At 40.6% G+C, this 22,047-nt stretch overlaps 1 protein-coding gene across 20 annotated transcripts in view; it reads right to left on the bottom strand.

Annotated features, from left to right (window-relative positions):
* The window catches only part of DLG2 (discs large MAGUK scaffold protein 2), a 1,055,145-nt gene that overhangs the window by 667,205 nt on the left and 365,893 nt on the right, over positions 1 to 22,047 (bottom strand). The window lies entirely within an intron of this gene.

Here is a 22,047-nt window from a genome sequence, read left to right as displayed (position 1 = left end):
AAACAGTATAGAGGGTGAATGGTACAGAATTTTTTAATATATCTGTCTAACACTGCAGACCCTGATGTAGGAGACCTCTTCTATTAGGATCCTGTATTTATGTAAATACATATACATGCATGTGTATTGCATGGATGTATACATCTAAGTTTTAAGTGTAATTTCCTCAAAATTACCTACCCTTGCTTTGCAAAGTTCAAAAACATTAGAGAACCATTTTCTTAAACAATTTTTGATCCTAATTTTTCTTTTGCACCATAAAATAACTTTATTTTTATGCGATTTTTTTGTGTAGCTAGATTTCAGCTTGGCATATTATTTTCTGATTATTGTTTCTCACTCTATATTTTCAAACTTTGAGCTTCCAAGCTCAATAAAACGACAGTAGTTTCTAGATTGAAGTGACAGATAGGACTGCTCCACAATTAGAGTTACAACCCAGTTCCATTTCTGAAGATTTATTTCTTGCAAATAACAGGGCCTTACAACCCAGTGTCCTCAATTCACTCAGCTCATACTTTTTTTTTCCTAACAGCCTGGACATGAGTACTACATGTCATGGGAGCTCACTATGCAGATGCCAATCAATCAGCTATCAATAATTTAAGTTTGTCTGACCTGTTAGTCCAAAGTGCCATCGCAGCAGCGCTTCTTTCTGACTTGCTGTGCTAGTTACCATCAGAAACAGTGACTGAGCCTGTTTAGAAACGTACTATGGTGACAAACAGCAGCCGTAACATTGCTGAATCTTTGATCTGTTTATTCCTAGCTTGCCTGTCTCGTTATTAAGCTATATATTATACCGCTTTTCTTTCAAGTACTGTCTCTCGCATAACCAGCACTGGTGTAAATATAGAAAAGTGTAGTTTCCATGACAATACATTCCATAGTTACAGCCAGCAGGCACTATCATTAAAACATGAATCACAGTGCTACCTTAAGGTGTGAGCACACTACATTACTGGCCTTAGAAGCGTTAATTTGGGATGGGGGTGGCATGACAATATTTTTAGGAGACATTACTACAAAATGCCAGAAAACTGTGCTACTTAACTGTTTTAGCAGTTCTAACATCCACCCATCTTAGACATTTAAGTCATCAGTAACACTCTCAATCTGTCCTAATCATTAGCATTTTTAATATAAGAATACATTGCATCTGCACTTTTCAATGTTTTAAACACAATGTTTTGATTTAAAACTGGACTCATAATCACAAAAATATGATTCCCAAATAATATTCACAGGACCTAATTAAAATCACCTGCATTTAATTCCAAATTCAGATTTCAAAGAGGGGAAGGAAAATCAGCCATTTAGCCTCTTGGATCTTTTGGATCTGACTGCATTCAGCTGGCTTGTGCTCTCAACAGGGAGGACATATCTGTTCATTAAAATTCCCATTTCTTCCCCAGTCCCTGACACTATTGCAGATTTTCAACCAGAACAGTTTTCACCTGTGATTTCATTTCAGTGTTAAGATGCATCAAACACCAACTGCCTGAGTATTGCGCAAGGCATGAAGTACATCTCTTCACACTTAAAATAATTGTTACTTTCAAGTGAAAAAGAGTTACCAGATGCACAGTCACTTGGGAAAAGATCAGAAAAGGAAGAATAATTCCAATTACAGATTGGAATAATAACTCATATTGCAATTGGCCAAGACATTTATTTCAATTAAGTGACAACCACATATAAGAAACTGCCATAGGAAAGCATTTTCTCAGAGTTCCTTCTCTATTTCTTTTTCAGTAGCACTCAGAGACACAGAAGTAAACTGCTAACTGCAAGGAAAGGCATTTAAATCAAAGTCACACTGCAGGAGCAAGGGTTCTTGGAAAATCTACATCCACATTTATGCTGTCTGATGGGATACACAGAAGAACATACATTCTGTGTCTTACCACATGAAAAAGAGAGTCTACAGGTCAGGAATTGGATTAGGTGACCTTTGAAGGTCCCTTCCAATCCAAGCTATTCTACGATTCTATGATTTGCTGGGTTTTGTGAGCCCTCCACCTTTCTTTGAACTGGAGTTCACTGGTGCAGCCTCCTTGCCCACAACCACTTTGGGGATGCTCAGAAAACTGCAGTGGGGCAATTGTCAGAAGCTTTGAGTAAAATGACCCTGTCAGTGACTAAAAGTCACCTGCTGCTGTCTGAGCTTAGTCTTTGCAAAAGTTACTCTCTCCCCAGATTTGGGAGGAACAATAAATGTTGTTCTACTTGTCATTTCCATTTGGTCTGTTCAGCTGGTAAAATCTCTCTTGCTCTACCAGTCTCTCTGGCAGTTGCCTTCACCCAACCTTTCCAGGCTCTCTGATGATGTCTGCTTTTCACAATGCACCTCTGTGTGGAAATAGGTGAATTAACTTGGAACAATGGAGTTGCATTTCTGGAAGCGTTTTCTCTACTCAACTTTTTGTTTCATTGCTATACCATTAAAAATTCTTCTAACCCATCACCACATCCGTTAGAAACCAGAAGATCAAGATGATCTATAGACCTTTGGCCAGGCTATATGCATTGTTAACCTTCTTCTAATCTTTTGCTAAAATTCAAAATCACCTTCTCTGCTACTCTTCTCTGAATTCCCTGTACGCTAATCAAGCCTCCCAAAAACTAAGCCTGTCTCTGACAATGATTAAAGAGAAGTTGTCTTCTCAAAAAAATTATATTAGATGAAAGAAAAAGGGAAAAGGCTTGTTACACCACAGGCAGCAGGCACAAAATGAACCAGAGACTATAAATATAAAACAAACTTGAAAGATCCCCCATTGAAATAGAAATGACTGCACACAACTCTGTTATGTATTCCTTAAGAACAAAACAATCTCAAACCTCTATTACAAACCAAAAGGACTCTACTTAGGGCATTTCAAGGACCTTGACTGTATCTACTGCTTTATTTTGCTGATATTCGTTTGTTGCTGAGTAAAATCCACTTGCCTTTGGAACCATTATTATAAAATTATAGAATCAATCATAGAATAGTTTGGGTTGGAAGGGACCTTCAAAGCTCATCTAATCCAACCCCTGCCATGAGCAGGGTCACCTTCATCCAGCTCATGTTGCTCAGAGGCCCATCCAGCCCGGCCTGGGATGTCTCCAGGGATGGTTCATCCACCACCTCTCTGGCCAACCCGGGACAGGGTTTCGCCACTCTCATTGTAAAAAATTTCTTCCTCATGTCTGGCCTGAATCTCTTGTCTTTGAGTTTAAAACCACCACCCTTTGTCCTGTCACAACAGGCCTTGCTAAAAAGTCTGTCCCCATCTTTCTTACAGGCCCTTTTAAGTACTGAAAGGCCGCAATAAAGTGTCCCCGGAGCCTTCTCTTCTCCAGGCTGAACAACCCAACTCTCTCAGCCTGTCCTCACAGCAGGGTGTTCCAGCCCTCAAATCATCTCACTGGTGTTTTCTGGACCCTCTCCAACTTGCCCTTGTTATGTTGGGGGCCCCAAAGCTGGATACAGCACTCCAGGTGGGGCCTCACAGGAGCAGAGTATGGGGGCAGAATCACCTCCCTCGATCTGTTGGCCAGATTCATTTTGATGCAGCCCAGGGTATGGTTGAAATTCTGGGCTGCAAGCACACGTTGTTGAAGCCCACCCAGGAAAGACCCTACAGTCACCGATATCAGCTCAAAACCAGCTAAAATTGATGGAGGAGCTGCTATTTTGTGATCTGTCCACCCCTAATGGAAAGCTTTGTTTGAATTTGCAATAAAGGGTAATAAGAGTTTGAATTTTCAACCCCACTCTTAGAAATGGGAATAAAGTGACTTTTTTTGTGTGTCCAAAGGCTTTAGGACTAGACTAGATCTGGGACAGTTCTGCCATAAGAAGGAGACTAATATGACCATTGAGGTGAAGGCTGGACAGAGAGCCCCAGGGACATCCCCAGGGACATGTTTGCTACTTATTTGGGATGCTGTTGTGACTGCTGGGACCCACCTCTTCCACTTTCATGAGTAGCAGCTGATACATCTCACATGGTGTTTTGTGGCTGCTGGCTTGGCTTTTCCAAATCTCTGTATATAGGATCACAGAATCATAGAATCACAGAATGTCCTGAGTTGGAAGGGACTCACAAGGATCATCAAGTCCAACTCCTGTCCCTGCACAGGACAACCCCACAGTTCACACCGTGTGTCTGAGGGTGTTGTCTAGTCTCTTCTTGAACACTGTCAGGCTTGGGGCCGTGACACCTCTCTGTGGAGCCTGTTCCAGCGTCCAGCACCCTCTGGGGGAAGAACCTTTTCCTGATGTCCAACATAAACCTCCCCTGGCACATCTTCCTGACATTTCCTTGGGTCCTGTCATTGGTCACCAGAGTGAAGAGCTCAGCGCCTGCCCCTCCTCCTCCCCTTGTGAGGAACCTCTAACCATGATGATGTCTCCTCTCGAGGTGAGTTGCCAGTTGGTTCCTGCCAACAGCAGACTCTGCTGGTGGAGAGCTGCTTTGCTTTACCTAGAGATAAGAGCATGAACAGCTCATGGAGCTAGAATGTTCTCTTCAAGTACTTTGAGATCACAGCATGGAGGAAAATAGATCAGCAGAGGACAGCTTGGATGTTCTGAAAAACAACTATGCATCAAGAATTCAGATGCAGCTTGGAAAGTATTATATGACTTAATCTCTCCACCTGAAGATGGAGATAATGTCTTCCAATTAAATGCCCATATCTCTAATACACAGTCATATAAACAGTGATTTTTAAGTTAATGGGAATACTCTTACAAAAAGTAGTCGTGCTTATAAGTGTTTACACATTTTAAAGTGCCATATTACCAGCATAGTTTTACATTTTTAACTGGTGGAAAGCTATCTGAATTATTTCTGAAAATAATTTTGATCTGTTAAATAATTTACAAAGTCACCAACTGCATATAACTTTTTAAACTTCTTTACCCAGGTATAAATTTAAAAGATAAATGAAAGAAGGTAGAAAAATTACTCCAACTAAATATCAGCTTGAAGGACAAAAAATGAGCATATTACTGCCAGTCCTCAATAGCTAGGAAACAGCTCTTCTTTTCTGAAGATTCCTATTTATAACTTGTGTTAGAATTTTTCTGTGACAAATTCAACAGGAAAAAAGGCCTGGTCCTGCCAACACAGTGGGAAAACATGCACACAGCACTTTCAGAATATATATGCCCCACTTTAATGTCATTATATAGACCTACTGATTTATTCAAGTGATTATAGTATAACACACAGGCATCTCAATGAGCATGAAACAATCAGTTGAGCCACCACACGCTAGAGCTCACCAAGGACTAAGAACTCCAGTATTTACCCAGACTGCTGGGGCAAAAGAGGAGTTAGCCTACATCAAATTTGGTGTTACTACACTGTTGCTAGCACTGAACTACCTAGCTCAGTTATGTCCATATGCACTGAAGTTATTGCACCATACACGTTTACTACATGCATTAGAGGCATAGGCCTGGCCACAGTCCTACACATGGCCACCACCTCTGCACACACATCCTTCCTGCTGTGTGCAAGTGGGACTCCCTCAGTAGGAAGTACAATAATTAGTAGCAATTTTCCAGTAATTTCCCTTGAAATCCATGTACACTTCTACTTCCATAACATCCTCTGGTGAGAATTTCTGCAGGCCTTCTACTTCTCCTATCACAATCCCTTTTTTATTTTGGATCTTGCTCTTGATATCTTTATCAGCTGTCTTAAAATGTTGCAAAGAAACAAGGAACAGTCAACTCCTTTTCATCGTCTCTGTGTAACTCACGATTTTATAAACCAGTGCTGTATCCTCTCTAACTGGACTCTTTTCCATAATGAAAAGTTGTAGCCTAATACATCTCAGCCGTTATAACAACAGGTTTTACACATTTGAAGATGGCTGTTGTTTATCCCAATTTGTTTTACTTAGTTGGTTCAAACTTCACCATAGCTCGTACAGTATAAAATCCTTAATGTCATTGGTCTTTTCCTATAAAATCTCTCCATCCCTCCCAAAGTGTGCATCCAAACCTTGGCACTGCCCAGCAGAATAATTTCTTCCATCTCTCGCTTTCAGGAATTCTCTAAACATAGCTCGAGTATTTTTTAGATTAGCTTTGCAGTAGCCTCACATGCTTCACTGAGACTCACTCTGGGATTAATTTCTATCCAACCCCACCCCATCCTTCTCTGCTGCCTGGTTAATCAATACACATTTGGTATTCATGCAACTGGATATGCCTTCCTACATGCAATACCTCACATTTGTATTGCATGCAATTGCTTTCAGACCATTTATTTATGTTGACCTTTACACACACCAGTCCTCCAGCAAATTCCAAGGTGCTCAGGATATAGACTTTAATAAAAAATACTTGGAAGCAATTCTTCCTGGGATTAGACTATTCGGAGCACAGAGTGTTATATCCCCAAAAAGGGTTTTGAAGGGCAAGTCCACTTTCAAGAAATGTATCTCTGGTTACTGACAAGATATATACACTGCTTAGACCTCATTGCCTTTGAATCATATAGAATTCAAATTTTAGTGATCATTAGTGGCCCATGGAGATGGAAAGTCAATAGGGACTACACCTGGGTGAAGTAAAATAAGGAGTCTCTCTCTTTTAAGAGTCATGTGTGAAATGCTCTTATGACCTAAATAAAAGTTAGAAGAAATCACAAAATCAAAACCAAATAAAAAGGCAAGTAAAAAAATCATTATTATTACCTTGGCCATTTCCTGAAAGTGTTTCCTAAAGGACTGGCATTATTTCTCACATGAGGTTCCCACAATTTGCTTTTACTGGAAAGCCAGTACCTATACTACTATCTCTAGTACTGAGCAGATCAGACTGCTGCTGGCAGCTCCAGAGAGGAACCACCGGAAACCAGCCTTCATTTCTTGTGTCATATGGCACTACTATTTAGAGATGAATGATAAGGCTAAAGAAAAAGTACTTGATGAAAGCAGAAGTAAAAATAAAACCGATGATGCATCGCAATTCACGAGAAGGTCTGGCTTTTTGGCACTTCAGATAAATGAATTTTTCACAACATTACTAGCTTTTTGCAAGGAAGTCTGATATCTTGATTGCAAAATGTCATTAAACAAAGCTATAATTTCAGGCAGACAAAAATAAATAAATAAATAAATAGATAGATAAATAAATAAAATAATAAACAAATAAATGGACCAAGCCTAAAACTAAATAACATTTTATAAAGTCTTACATTACTTGCTCCATATTATTATTGTTCAGACTTGCTATGCCTAAAGATAGATGCACCCTGGCTGGGTGCAAATCAGAAACCCATTTCACATGAGAGATGAACACAGGCTGTTGCCACATGTGCTACAAGCAGGAGAACACCTTTGGTTTCCTCTGTGGGGATTTTCTTTTCTCAGAAATACTCCCTGATATATGGAGAAGGAAGTCTTGATTAATCAGATGTTTGATTGTTTTTTTACAATTTTTCTTTGGATAAAAATATCCATTTTTTCCCAGTTCCCATTAAAAGTGGGTGTTTTTCCAGCAGTTCCCAGCAGTCAGGAAGATTATTGCTGCTTTGCCTCAGATTTCCTTAAGATGAAATTCTGTGTTCATTTCAGGCAAATGCCACTATTCTCAGAGCTTTCAGTATTTAACTGCTTTTCAGCTATGAAATTCTCATCCCACAAACAAATAAAATAAAATAAAATAAAATAAAATAAAATAAAATTGAAAACCCCAAACCTTACTATACTTCACTGCAACATCAGCAGAAAGCAAATAAGAGATGAAATTGTGATCACAGCTAAATTGTCCCACAAGTTTTCCAACAAAACTATAGCAGAAACTGTCGCATGACAACATCTGTTTACGCTCACTGTTTGCCAGCTCTTCTAACTCCACCGTGCTCAGGATGGGCCATGAATGCTGTCCCCGGACACATTAGGTACACAGGATCCCCTTAGGTGACCCTGACAGTGTAATTTGGGGAACAGAGATTGCAAATCCCACTGTTAAATGTGTCCATTCCACAACTGGGAAACAATTATTGTCAATGACTGAAAACTGTCAATGCCCATCTTTTTAGTTTTGGAAAGGGGGCTGACCTTGACTCCAAACCCCACGGAGATGCCAACCAGCTGAGCCACTAATAACAGCAAGGGCCCACTGGAGAAAAATGCCTCTGGAAGACTTTTTCTCCTATCAGCTGTTCCTGTGTGTCTTGCTCTGTAGCCTTATCAGTTTTTTACAGTGGTGAAAGAAAAGGTTATCCAGTGAAATCTGGGATGGTGTTGCTTTTGTGGTTTTAATATTGTGGCATGGACAATGGCTTCTCTCTGTCTCCATGGGCTTGTGCCCATCATCACGGCTATAAAAGCAAGACTGCAAAGCCTTGTGGGACACAAAAAACAGATGGAGGGTGAGAAAGCCTAAACCTGGGTTGCCTGGGAATCCCACTAGTCTTCCCATTCATGGGAGCTTCTGGACTGGGCACTGTAATGGTACAGGCGCTCCCTCAGTGCTCACAGTCCTCACTCAGCACAGGACTGATTACTCCTGGTGAGCATTGACCACTGGCACTTTTCAACATCTTTCTCTTTCTGAAATGGCATTAAAAGTCAGGGCAGGGATTTTCCACCCTGCTGGCACTGCACAAGTGTTCTCTGTCCTCAGGGCTGTGGGAATACCAGCAGGGTCTGTTACTGTTGGCCAAGGTAAAATAGCCCCATAAATTGAAGTCATTAAGGAAAAGCACGTTGCCTCCAGCTCTGTGTCGGTCAGGAACATCTGCTACCTCCAACATTCCACCAGCTGGGGAGGGGAGAGGAAAGACCTTCATAAAATGAATGTTATACAGAGGGGATATCTCCTCCAAAGCTTCCATGGGAATAATAAGATGAAATGAAGCTAAACTTCGGAGAGTTATTGGAGCACCCAGTTTGCAGTCCTCTATAGATGACACTTCTAGTGCCTCAAAGAAGAGGAGCTTAGTGGAAACTCAATGCATTTCTGAGGGAAAGGAGCCAATGCAGCTTAAACTGCTCCCGGTGGTGGCAGGCCTATGAGAGCCTGCAGAACCTTTCCAAGATAATTCCTCCAGCTCTTTCCAATGACCAAAGACCACCTCCTCACCACAGGTAGAAAGTCTGCTGCTGGGAGCCAGCGTGGCCTTGGGACCATCATGCCACAGGCAGCTCCTATGTCGTTCAGTACCTCCACAGAGGTGATGCTAACACAAAGAAACATGCCTGAGATAAGCTTTGGTTGTGGGAACAGGAGTTTCCCCGTCCTGGTAACTAAATTAACACCAATCAGCCATGAAAGAAGTATAAGAGAGCAGAGGCCCAGGGTTGTTCGACTCTTTCCTGGCTGAGAGCTGTTGTGAGTCAGCTAGAGACACAGACAGAGAGGACCATAATTCTCAGGATGGCAGCATCCTTGGTGCTGCCCCGTCCAGGTGTAGGAACAAGCAGCTTTGTGGTGGTGGTAGCTTACCTGGGGAGAGCTGCCCTCCTGCTTCTGCTCAGTCTGCAGTGCAGCTGACTTGTCTGGAGCAAGCTTCCAGGGAAAACAAAAAAAGCAGGCTGGGCAAAGTCTGCTTGCAGGCTGTGCTGCAGCAGGAGCATCCATCTTAGATCCAGTGGAGGAGGAGAGCTTGGACAAGCTCCCTTTTTAAAGCAACAGTGCTCCTACAGAGCATGGCGAGGAAGGGTAGTGCTACACCACGACAGCGGTTGCGCCAGATTCGTGCAGAGCACTTTATAGGCATTAGCTAATTGATCTTTGCAAAGCTGCTGTGAGCTAGCCAATTAAACATCATCAGTCCAGTTTTACAGGTGCAGAAACTGAGCTGGGCTAATGTGACCTTGTGCAGAAGTAGCCCATGATTTTAGGCTTTTGGTCTGATTTTGCAGGTACAAAACACCTCTTAGGTCCGACTGACTTTGACAGCGCAAAGTGTCTGTAACTCTGCTTGTAACACAGTTGTTTTTAAAAGCCAACCCCAGGGGTATTTCGAGTTGGAAATTCCAAAATGGAGTTACCCCAAACAACTAAGCCTTTGGGATAATGCTATTTTTTCTATCTAAAGATATCTAAGGAGCAAAGTCTAGAGTCAGGTTTAATTAGATTTTGTTGTCATGATTTCTCTTTATGCATCTTGACACGTATTTCCCTATGGTATCCCTATGGCCTCCTGTGGACCTGTTGTCAGACACTTGGGGTTTAAGAAGGAAAATAAAACTTTTCTTGCCCAGAGACTGCATGACTTGAAGGACTACAAGACAGAACAAGCTGGTTCGATCCACCACCACACTAGAAAAAACGCCACTGGGTAAACAGTACAGTTGTTCTGAGAATGGCATTAAATATCCTATCCAAATATCCTATCCAAATTATCCTTTCATGACCACTAACCAGCCTAACTCTGCATTACAAAGTGGAGAAAACAGGCAACACAGGTAGGAAACGGGGACATGGGACACATCTGGGACACACTGTACGGCTGGGAGCTGACGTTAGCAGAGTGGTATGTGAGTTTTGTTTAATTTACTTTTCATTACCTCAAGGGCATATTTTTGTTATGCAGCAGACCCTTAATAAACATAACACTTTTACTTCTAAGTGTGCTTGACCAAGTTGCTATAAAGGACACCTACGAGGCAGCCTCTCTCCTGACTTGCTAATGCTGTCGCAGTAGTCTACCAAGGCCCAGATTTTTAAAGCCGGATAGATGCAGGCTGCTACCTCGTGGGATTTTCACTTGTAGGCTGAACAAGTTTGGAATTAAAATTAAAAAAACAGGGCAAGTAAGAACACCCACTAGTGCCTACTTGTGATTGTAGGTACATAAATAGCTTTAAAAACCTCAGGTTTATCTCATGCAGGGCTCCGAATTGGAGAATTCGCATCCCAGCTAAAAGACAACAGCTGAAGCTCCTGTTGTCCTTCAAACCATTCTTCAAGGTACATCCACATATTCATGCAGCCTTTTTCTCCTCCAAAACTTCCAGATGTGTGAGAGTTGCAAGCTGAGTATTCTCCAAAGAGACAGGCCTGAAGTAATTCAAAGTCCTTCGTTAGGCACTCTGTCAATGCTGTAAACATTGCTATTTAATTGATGTACTGTTTTTATTATATGTGCCCTAAGGGACCACGCTGACCAGAGCCTCTTGTAAATTGAATAAATAAACAAATAAATAAGCAAGCATCTTTGCTTCAACCAGCTCGCTGTGTGACAGAAAAGTCTGTGTGGTTTAATGTGGTTTCTATACAACAATCTTGCTGGCTGGAATGGCTTGTTTGATCTTCATTAACCCTGGCAGGCTCTTCCAACTCCTTCCTCCACCTCAGCAAAGGCATAGAATGCCACTCTTTCTTTCCGGATTTCTAAAGTCACTTTGTTTATTAAATATGGCATTTTAGAAGCTTCCTATGAACTGAAAACTGCCTATTCCCTTCCTTCACCTGGAAAATGGATGAAGAATTTTGTCATTTTCTGTTAAAAGGGATTAAGTTGTATGCTGCCTTTTCTCCCACTACTTCCCTTTCCTTCATTGTCCATCTACCCCACTTCACAGTTCTGCAAAGCCATGATCTCTCATTTGCTTCTTACTTGCATATTGTCGGAACCAAAATTCTTTTCAAATACTTGTCTTTCAGCAATAGCTGCACCAGTCAGAGTCAGGACTACAGTGCAAACAAATATGTGCCAACTAGGGAGGCAAACTAGCTAAGCAGAAGTACAAACAGCATCGTAGACATGGGAGCCATCAGTGAGGCCTGGCCACCCAGATCTTTGCACTGATGCTTGAGTGGGTTTTACCGCCCATGTTCATCTCTGGGCTGCCTCAGCAAAAGCACCACGGGTTCCCCAGCTGGCTGGCTCATGTCTACAAGAATGGCAAACACATATTGACTGCAGTCAGACTTTCGTGCTCATGAATGTTATGCATGTGAGCAATTTTACAGCTGTGAGTCATCATCTTGCCTACATTCATATGTTCCTTTGCACTCTGGAAGGAAAGCGTTTTCATTCACCTGAAGAAAAAAATAGGTTTCAAGCAGTATCATGATACAATCACATCCTCTTATAGAGTCTTATAGCTCCTTGTTATGAAATTTGATTCCTCTGAGGCATGACTGCGGCTTAGAGTGTGGAAAAACGAGTTAAGATGGAAAACAGGTTGTGCCAGCTATGCCTCCCTGAATGTCCACATTTCACCTGACTGTAGATTTGACTCACAAAACTGCTTCGGCTTTGCAGGACATTTATCTTAGTTTGTCTTCACACTTGAGAGCAACAGACTACTATCGTCAGATGGTCTTTAATATGGGGCTTAAGGAGACTGAAGAAATGAAGATAGACTCAACCAGAGACTTAACAGAATCCACTTGTGTGCCCTAGTGTCCCAAAGCTCTTTACCCTTTTCCCCTTAACCATATTGCAAAATTATTTTGGGGCAGTGAAGCTGCTTTTCCCATAGCCAGGTTTTTCTATGAGTGAAACAAAAAGAAAACGATGTACCCTCTTTCTCCAAATACATGAGGCCTCTGTTGCCCTTGGGGTAGATATTGGCCAAACCAAATTAAGATAAATTCAAGATCAGGAAAAGTGTCATAGAAGGTGTGTTTCTCAGGGGAAATTCACAGAATCCTTGGATCTGGACATATTCCTAAAATCTTTTCACAATAGGGAAATCAGGTGGGATGTCTACTTCTTTCCCACGAGAAACTGCTAATGTTTGACCTTAACATATGATTAGCTGTTAAATTACTTTCAAGGAGACTTTCCTAGGATAATTTACTTGGCCTGTAACACCCATTTATCACTTCATGGTGGAGATTAGGGTCAATTCTAAAGAACAGAATTACTTAAAGTATTTATTTTTTTTAAGTTAATTATTCCTTTATGGGAATATTGAGGGAATTTTATTTTGTTCCTTCTAAGGTATTGCTATGGCATAAGTAACTATGAAAGTTATTTAATGAATGACTGCAAATGAAACACTCTACAATTTCAAAAGGATTCACTAAAAGCACTGATGGACTTATGGTCACCCAGACTGTTCTTAAGATATTTGTGAATTCTAGACATGAGGTTCACCACATTGCTGCTGCCAGGTATTGACCTAGACACTGGCTCTAGGAAGCAAATAAAGAATCCAGATTAAATCTTAAATAATTAAATCAAGGTGAGACTTAGTGTCTGGACAATGGATAAAGATTATTGTTAAGTTTATGACTCCCAGACATACTCCAGACCCTACCAAAAAAAAAGGATATATCCAACTGCATCCACCTCAGGCTAAGAAATGCATCATATCTCATATTGAAATTGATCCAGGCTCTTCCTCTACAACTCAGACAGGCCACATCCACACTAAACAGCACTTGAATCTGAGTTTTTCATTACAATGGAGATCTGTGTTGCATTCCTTTGACATCTGTGTCTGAGGGTACAAAGCATTCTGGGATTGTGCTGGAGAACTGTGTAGTTTCAAGACAGTTCACTTTCATCTTTAGCAATTCTAGGGTGATGTCCCATCAGGACCTACCCCAGCATTCTCAGTTGTCTTCAATAGCCAGTCAAAGAGTGAGTTAACTTTCATGCAATAGGTGCAGACAGATGACCAGGACCCTAAATGAGCTGGGAAGATATATGAACAGTGAAACTAACAATGGATTTTTACCAAAATGGGTCCTTGTACTAAGCAGGAATCACATTCAGGTCCTAGGGACCCAGCTGAAAGATGGCACCCAGGATCTCCAGATTTGGAGAATAGTGCTTCTCACTAATCCTTTGCTCAAAAGCACGTGTCTCTAGTCTTGCTCTGGGGCATTCAAACACTAAATGCCATCCTTGGCACCATTGCTGACCACTTGCTTGTAGTTTGCCAAAGAGCACCCTGGTGTGACTGCTTTAACATTTTACATCTGCAGACACTCAGTGTTCAGAATGATTGCCAAATTACCTTAATTTAACAATTGATTTTGCAGGAAACGAAGTGTGGTATCAGTCCATATGTTTACTCTTAATCCATAGCAAGCTCTTTTTTTACTGGAAATGAACTGACATCGAATTACTTTATATTTACCATAGGCAAAGGGCACATGTACAATTGATTGGATGCCCAACAGCAAGACATCACGTTAATCTGTGTAAGCCTGTCCATGAGTTCAAATCCTCACATATATGTAGATGAATGTGCAGGACTGTGGTCACTGGTTTTTGTTATTACCTCTACTTCTGTTCCAACATTATTGTTTTAAAGATCTTTATCCTCTGATAAATATCTCTTTTAGCTTCCTTCTGTCACTCCCTGACATATTAATTTCCCTACAGTTTTAAAGGTGAATGTTGGTGTACATCCAGTCTAGCTTTCTACTGTCAATCACATTATTTCTGTGTCTTATTTGGTGATTGCTACTAATCCATTTTGTACTATACAGTACAAGAGATTACAATACCTCCCCAAAGGCTTAGTAATCAAAGTTAGATCAATAAAAATTGTTACAATTTTTTTTTCTGTAGAGCTGAAAAAAAAATATAAATCTTAAAAATTAAATAAGTCATCTACAGGTATTATTGAAAATTACAGGGTTTGAAGAAAAAGATTCATTCAGCTGTGGATATATATACCAGCTTGTTTTACTCTGGATGGTTAACAGAAATGCTGGAATTCTGTTCTTTTAATATGAAACCATTTTTCTGAATAAAATAAACTGCCAGCCAAAACCAGTAATTATACCTCTTTTAGTAAGGATATGTAACAGTGGTGTCTGTTTTAGACTATTGCATTTTCAGCCATAGGAAGGAGCTAAAGTTACATAAATTTCCTGGAGGAGTACTTACACAGCTGTTTACCTGGAAATGATGCTCGTTTCTTGTGTCAATGTGACATACAAGTTATTTTATATCTGTGGCAGAGAATTAATAAATAAATTGTTGAACTATTAGCACACAATTTATATGCTTGTGTATGTACCTCAGAAGAAGACGCTTATATAATCTTTGCAGAATATTGCTAGTGATAAAACCAATATATGCCTTCAGTTTTACTCCCTTCACTGCATCTTTATGTGTGACAACATATTTAAACAATTTAGCACATGAGAATAAATGTCAACAAAAAGTACATATGCAGTTCCTCAGAGTTTAAAGACATTCATGAGGTCAAATCCTCTATTAATGTACCAGGGACAAACATAGCTACCCTTGGCTTTTAGGGGAATTACCTGTGTTAATGTTGCACCCATCGATGCCAGATTGAAATTCAGTACTGTCTGGCTTTAAAGGGAGCTGTTCTGCAAATTGGAGTAGTCAGGCTGAGCTAGGCACGTGCTGGAAAGCAGACAAGAGTCAGAAAGTGGGAAACTGCCTTACAGTCAAGGGCAGAATCACAAAGCCAGAGCTGAGCCTCCCTCTGACATCCACCCAGGATTTCTGACTACAGTCAAAAGTGGCTTTCCTGAATGACCTGATTACCCTTAGAATTCCCCACCTCTTCATGTCCTATATTTGGATGACAATCTGGGAAGGCTTTATGTCTGTAAACCTGAGCTGCCTTTAAATTAAGAGAACTATTTGCGGCACTGCCGTAACTGCAGGAGACATTGCAGACACGTGAAGGTGGGCTGGCATCCCAAGGCTCCATCAACTGTTCTCTCCTGCCACCTGTACCCTTCCCTTCACGCCACAGGCAGTATGCTCTTCCCTCCCTGCTGGCACATCCTATCTCTGCCAGCATATCATGGTGCTTGTGTCACATATTGGCACCAGACATAAAGAGGAGAATCTGAACAGGATTCTGTAGCTGTGGGAGAATTATATCTGCTACTGTGGTTGCTGATCCATAATGAATATCACAGCCAGATACGCCCATCTGGAGTCTCCTACCAACTGCTCTTGGGCAGACTTGGATGCTGTGATATCAACCAGTTGAAATTTGACCCTACGGAGGAGTAAAGAAGAAATGGAAACTCTCCCCATAATCTGTTCCTTTTATTTGAGATACCAGAGTGAATGTGGGTCATATTTTAAAGTACTTCTCTGCAATAAGTGGATTAGAAACATCCTGCAATGAAAGGAGGGTTGATTTTAACTTCTACTAGTCTGTTCTAAAGAAAGATAAACTGAAAAATATCCTGAGGCAAAGAAACCTAGTTCTTCTGAACTGACCATTCCTGATGTTTCTGTAGAGGTTTCTTACAGCTGTTTTGCACAGTGGAATATATTGTCATTATCACTTAAAAGAATTAATCCTGTCTACAATTGTCAACCTAAAGATACATAAATCCATTCAGTTTTAGGTCCATCCACTCATCTAACAAAGATAACGTTGACTTGCAAAACACCTAATCAGAGAGACAGACCTTGCAGCTTTAGACATTTTGAAGTCCCCACAATTAGTTGAGTCTTGCTTTAACACATATTGATACTGTTGGATAAAGTGTTCTTTAACTGAACATTGGTCATTATACATTAAAATGATTATGTAATGCAATGTGCAAATGTGTAACCAATTGGCTCTTTAGGACCGCCCTGAGTAGCGATAAGATTTTATGTGTAATGGCTGTTACTTTTTTTTTTTTCTGGAATGTTTGCTTTATTCCAGCATCCAGGCTTGCACAACTCTCTAACAAACAATATCTCGTCTCTGTGTGCTAAATTTGGCTCATTTATATGCACACCGGGCAAAGAACCCTTTTTTTGGGGACAACATTGCCATTTTTCAGTGCAGACACGTTTCTCATACCATGAGAAAATGTGACAGTTCTAAAAATGTTTCTCTTTTTTTTTTTTTTTTACAGGAAGGAAGACTGAAGACCAGGCTGTTTTTACTAGGAGCAAGGAATGTTCTATGCCATGCATTATTTAACATGAAAAAATTTAGATCACAGAAGTGCAAGATAATTCATGTTGGAAGGGACTTCAGGCAGTCTTTGGTCTTCACTCCTGCTCAAAGAAGGATCAACTATGAAGCCTTGAAAACTCACAAGGATGGGACTGCACAGCCTCTCTGGGAAACCTGTCCCACTGCTCGACTGTTCCAGTGGTGAAAGTTTATCCTTATAACCATTCTGAACCTCTCTCATTTTAATATATGCCCATTAGCTCTTATCCTTCTACCATATGCCATTGTGAAAAGTCTGGCTTCATCTCCTCAAGGAACAACTTGCAACAATTCAGGTGTGTGGTTAGGTCCCTCCTTCAAAGGCTGAATATGATTGGATCTTTCAGTCTCTCCTCAAAGGGAAAGTGCTCCAGCTTTGACCATCGGACAATCTTTGAGAAGAGGAAGATAAACACTTCCCTGGACAGATTCCTGTGGTACTCCACCTGTCACCAGTATCAAAATAGAGAGTGACATACTAAGTCTGATCATTCAACTAGTTTGATACTTGTCTAGTTGTCCAGCCATCCAAACAACAACAGCCCAACTTGGATATAAAAGGAGATTCGTCAAAAGTCTCTCTAGAGTCAAAGTAAATGATGTTAATGGGTACTTGTTACTCACACGTCTATTCATTTTATCATGGATTTATGGCAATCATGGCCCTGCCTGATGGACACCACTGTTTTTAACAATAGTTTTTATGACCTCGAAGAAGCTGGATTAAGAAGAGAATGGAATCCAGGATGAATTTGTAGAGATCAGAAATATCATAGAAAGCCGCCATGGTCTCATTCTCTCTTTAAACAAACTCTCCTACTGCTACTGAACCAAAAAGCCTTGCCAGGGTGAGAAAGGATGAAAGAGAAGAGCAAAATGAGAAAAAAAACCCAACAGATTGGGGCATGATGAAGGCACAAGTAAGAAAAGGAAAAGGGTACAGTTGCCACAGAAACAAAAATATGTTGGTAGGGAACCAGAAGGGCAACCTGAGCCGAGAACTCACAACAGCACTGTGATCCCTGGAGGTACCCAATGAGCCAGGGGACATCAGTCCCTCATGCTCTGCCCACAGGTGGAAGGATGAGAGGAAGAAAACAGGGCTCACCCTCCATAAAGTCTCCACTGTCAAATTCCCTCTTCCAGCCAATATGCATGCCCAAGGCTGGAGGAAGTCGGTGAGGATATCTGATGTGTGCCTGGGGCCTTGATGAGGAGAGACTTCACATCCAGAGACAAGATATGGGGCAAAAGAGGCATTGGTCCATGTCGGAAACTGAAAAGGATAATGGCTCAAACATTGTGGCAAAAAACAGTTCATCCAGGACAGGAGATGGGACATCCCTAGTAGCAGGAGATGGGACATTTGTGATAACGTGAATTGTGATTTACATATTAACGACAAGCTAAGGAGGCACAGACCAAGGCCGGCTGGCTGATACAGGAGGTGGGGGACATGTTGGAGAGCATGTAGCTCTGTCTTCTGATAGGCCCAGCATGGCACTAAGGGAAAAGCTGAGACCCTTCAAGATGGCCTGAAACCCTTCAGGACTTTTCTATCTTTTGTAATCATGCCCCAGTAATGTCAACACAAAAGACCCCAAATTACACAAGCAGGCAATCCAGAGGAATATAAAGGTTGCACCATTTGTGCAAGCACTGGTGGCACCCACACACCATCCTGAGGACCACTCTGCCCACCACTCTCACAAAAGGGACTGAACAAGACACCAGAGGACACCGCACACAGCTGGATCTGAGACTACGAACCCCAACATACACAAAGCGGAGCCATAGGGGTGGTGAAATCTTTCTCTTTCCGTCTTTTATTTTTCCTATACTTACATTCTTTTGCTTTCCTTTTTATAAGTAATAAAGTAACATAATCCACACGTGGCGCAAACTTTTTATGTTTCCCAGTTGAACCTAAAATAACGTAAATCCTTCTGCCACCAAATCGTTTGGCAATTAGGCCAACCTGCAAAATTAAAGACTTTTGTTTACAGAGCCTAAGTACTGTGTGTGCTGTTTTCCAACCAAGGGGACTCACAAACCTGAGTCACATCTCCCCCCACTCACACCTCTGGGCAGAACTTGAGAGTCCTTAATGGCCCAGTGCTCTAGTAGGGCTGTTAAACTTTTTAAAACTAAAAGTCTAAAAGCCATAACTTAAAAATCAGATTTGTCATGATTTTAAATTGAATATATTTTTGGTTTTAAAAACAGAAGCATTAAAATTCAAACTCATGACAACCTACACTAAGCCTAGCCTTAATAAAATTATTACAATCAAGTAAAGAAATAAAAAAAGTGTATTACACCAGTTATTCATCTCCAGGATTTAAGGAGTTAGGGAGTGCTACCTTTTTCATAATGACAGATGAAACTCAGAAATTGCTGCTTTTTATGACAGCTGAAGATTTATAAATATGTCACATTACCCTGTATTGTAGTTTTTACAAAAGACTGCAAATATTTACATGCTTTCCAAAGGCCAGTACTTTCTGCTTTTGTTGTGTAAATAAGCATTTGCTTTTGTTTCTTTTAGTTTCTATTTATTATCAGATGCAGTGGGAATATTTTCCTCTTGTGAATTAATCCATTAAAATCTCAGAAAATGATTCAGAAATGAATTAAGAGACATGATGTTCTCCTCTTCCATTTTATAAATAAAAGCAGATAGAAGAACATGAGATCTGCAATAACTAAAATTTAAAGAACACATGGCCAGTTTTTTAAAGTATCTAAAAATGTGAGACTTTGAAAAGTATCTACCAAGACTAGGCTCCTAATTCTGATTTAGTACAGATGCATTTATGTTATTGAGAATGAAGTGTCTGGCCTGTGGATTTTGAAAATCTGACTGATTACCTGTTTTCTCTGCTAGACACCAACACATCAGATTTGCAATCCTCCATCTCTCTAACTAATTTAGCTACAAGTTAAATTCAAATGCAATGTAAAAATCCAAATATTAATACAGAGAAAATATCTTATAAGCTATATAATGTATTCAATGAATGTGAAAGCATCATGCACCCTTCGCAATGCATCCTTCTCACTAAGAAATAAGGAGAATCAAGTTCTGTGTAAAAAACATGTCTGTGTGCACATCCCCACATTTAAGTCGTTGGACCAGTCAATGAGAAATATTCCTTAGGACATTAAATGCAAACAAAATTAAAAAAATCACAGTTTAACCGAAGATTTCCTGCCTCTGATTTAATTCATTATTATAACTAGTGATTTAATTCACTTCAATTTAAATCAATCTATGTTGCCTCGGGTTCCCTATTTATCTATTTCACATTTATAAAATGGGTAATATTAGGCTGAGTTTCTTCCATTTACCAGCGTGCCTCATTAGGAAGAGTGATGCCTCTTACAGCTAAAGTGGATTTTGCTCTTCTCCACAGTCCCTTGATTCTTTGCTCATTCTTCTTGCAACAGTCAGCCAGAAACACGAGTTTTTTGGTTATGTGGACATTTGTCCACTAGATGCTGCACTAAGCCCACCTACTTATTTCACACTGCCAGAGACCTGCACTCCTCTGAGCAACACTTGAAGGTGTCCAGGCTACCTTGGCAAGACATGGGGTGCTTGAACCTATGGAGACAAGGTACCTACGTTCAGTATGCCAGCTGGGCTTCATCTTTAGTCTTGGACTGGGTGATAGCGAAAAACCTTTGTTGTGACTTGCCAAAGTGATGTACAGGTTAGTAATTTTGAGTTAAACTCCCATATATACCTATATACTCAGAAATATTCGCTTTGTCATATTGAATGAGAATTAATATCTCTTTCTTGAGTTTCTTCCCTCTCGAGGGAATGCACATCACCTGGCTTCTGGAGCATGCTCTGATGTAAAATAAAGAAGAGCTGGAGACTTTGTTGTTTGCTCCTGGGTTTCAAGATTGCTGGGGTAATGCTCAGCTCCAGCAGAGTAGCTGAGGCTGTGGGTCTCTAGCAGAGAGGACATCCTATGCTATACAGGAATGGGAAACTTTAGATATGTTTATTTCTTCATAATTTTCTATTGCCCAGCCCAAACAGCACAAGATACCCTGTCGTGACTTTCTACTATTTAACTGTGACTTTCTACCATCTAATTTTTCCCACTCAAAAACCCCAGCCAGTTCAAACAACTATTTCAGGAGGGAAGATGACACTGGGGCGGAAGAGATACCAAAGTAACACCAAGACCCTGTCACCAAAACCACCCATGTTATGGTCAAAACCAGGGGTCTCTGCAACCTTCCAGTGTGTCCATGGTCAGGGGGACATGGAGGTGGTTTTGACAACACAACACTCAGGTGCCTAAAATCTACTGCAGGTTTAACCTTGCCCAAATGTCTTTCAAGTCATTTCCTCAGGGGGTGATTTATTAATTCAAACAGATACTTTCAAAGTGACAGAATAAATAGTTCTTTCCTCAAACTTTTACTCCGTGTAACATTTTTGTTTATACAACAGCCATGGGAATCCATGCACTGTTTTACCTCCCATATTGCTTTCTCAATCCCTTGAAGAAGATAGAAGTTCCCTGCTCAGTTACTTTTCAGCCTATATGTCCTTATTGGGACAGATCAAGCTATCATAAGAAGCTTAAATTTCATTAGCTTTCAGTATATATTTGAATATCTCTTATTATGTGCCCTGGTGATGGAACTTAAAAGTCCTGGTGATACTGAAAAATTGAATATTATTCTCCTTTAGCTTAAATGATGTCTGTCAAGAACAAATACTGCGATTTCTATTTCTCATACTGCATTTTTGCTGTACAACTTGTTTCAGTTAATCCTTAAATGGAACTGATTTTGGTAAACGCTATGCAAAGCCAAAGTAATTTCCTAGTACGACAGTACACCTGCACTTGAACTCCAGTCTTCCACTTACAAAACGCTTCAGCATTTATTTTGGAACTAGTTATTTCATTTAAATTTGCAACAACCAATGGATAGAGAATGAGCGGATTTCCCAGAGTTGCTTTGTCTTCTTGACTGGAGAATTAAAGCAAAGGTAGGTGAATGCATTTGACTGTATGTAATCCACCTTGACACAGGACCACAAACTGAAAGATGACCACTGCTCTTTGTGAGGGCCAAAATCTCCTGCCCAACACTGAGTTTCTCGCGTGACATTTAGCTTCTCACCAGGGAAGGAAAAATAAAAGCCAGAACTTG

Source organism: Columba livia, chromosome 1, assembly GCF_036013475.1.
Source record: "Columba livia isolate bColLiv1 breed racing homer chromosome 1, bColLiv1.pat.W.v2, whole genome shotgun sequence".
NCBI classification, from domain to species: domain Eukaryota; kingdom Metazoa; phylum Chordata; class Aves; order Columbiformes; family Columbidae; genus Columba; species Columba livia.
This window is presented reverse-complemented; position numbering and strand designations above follow the sequence as displayed.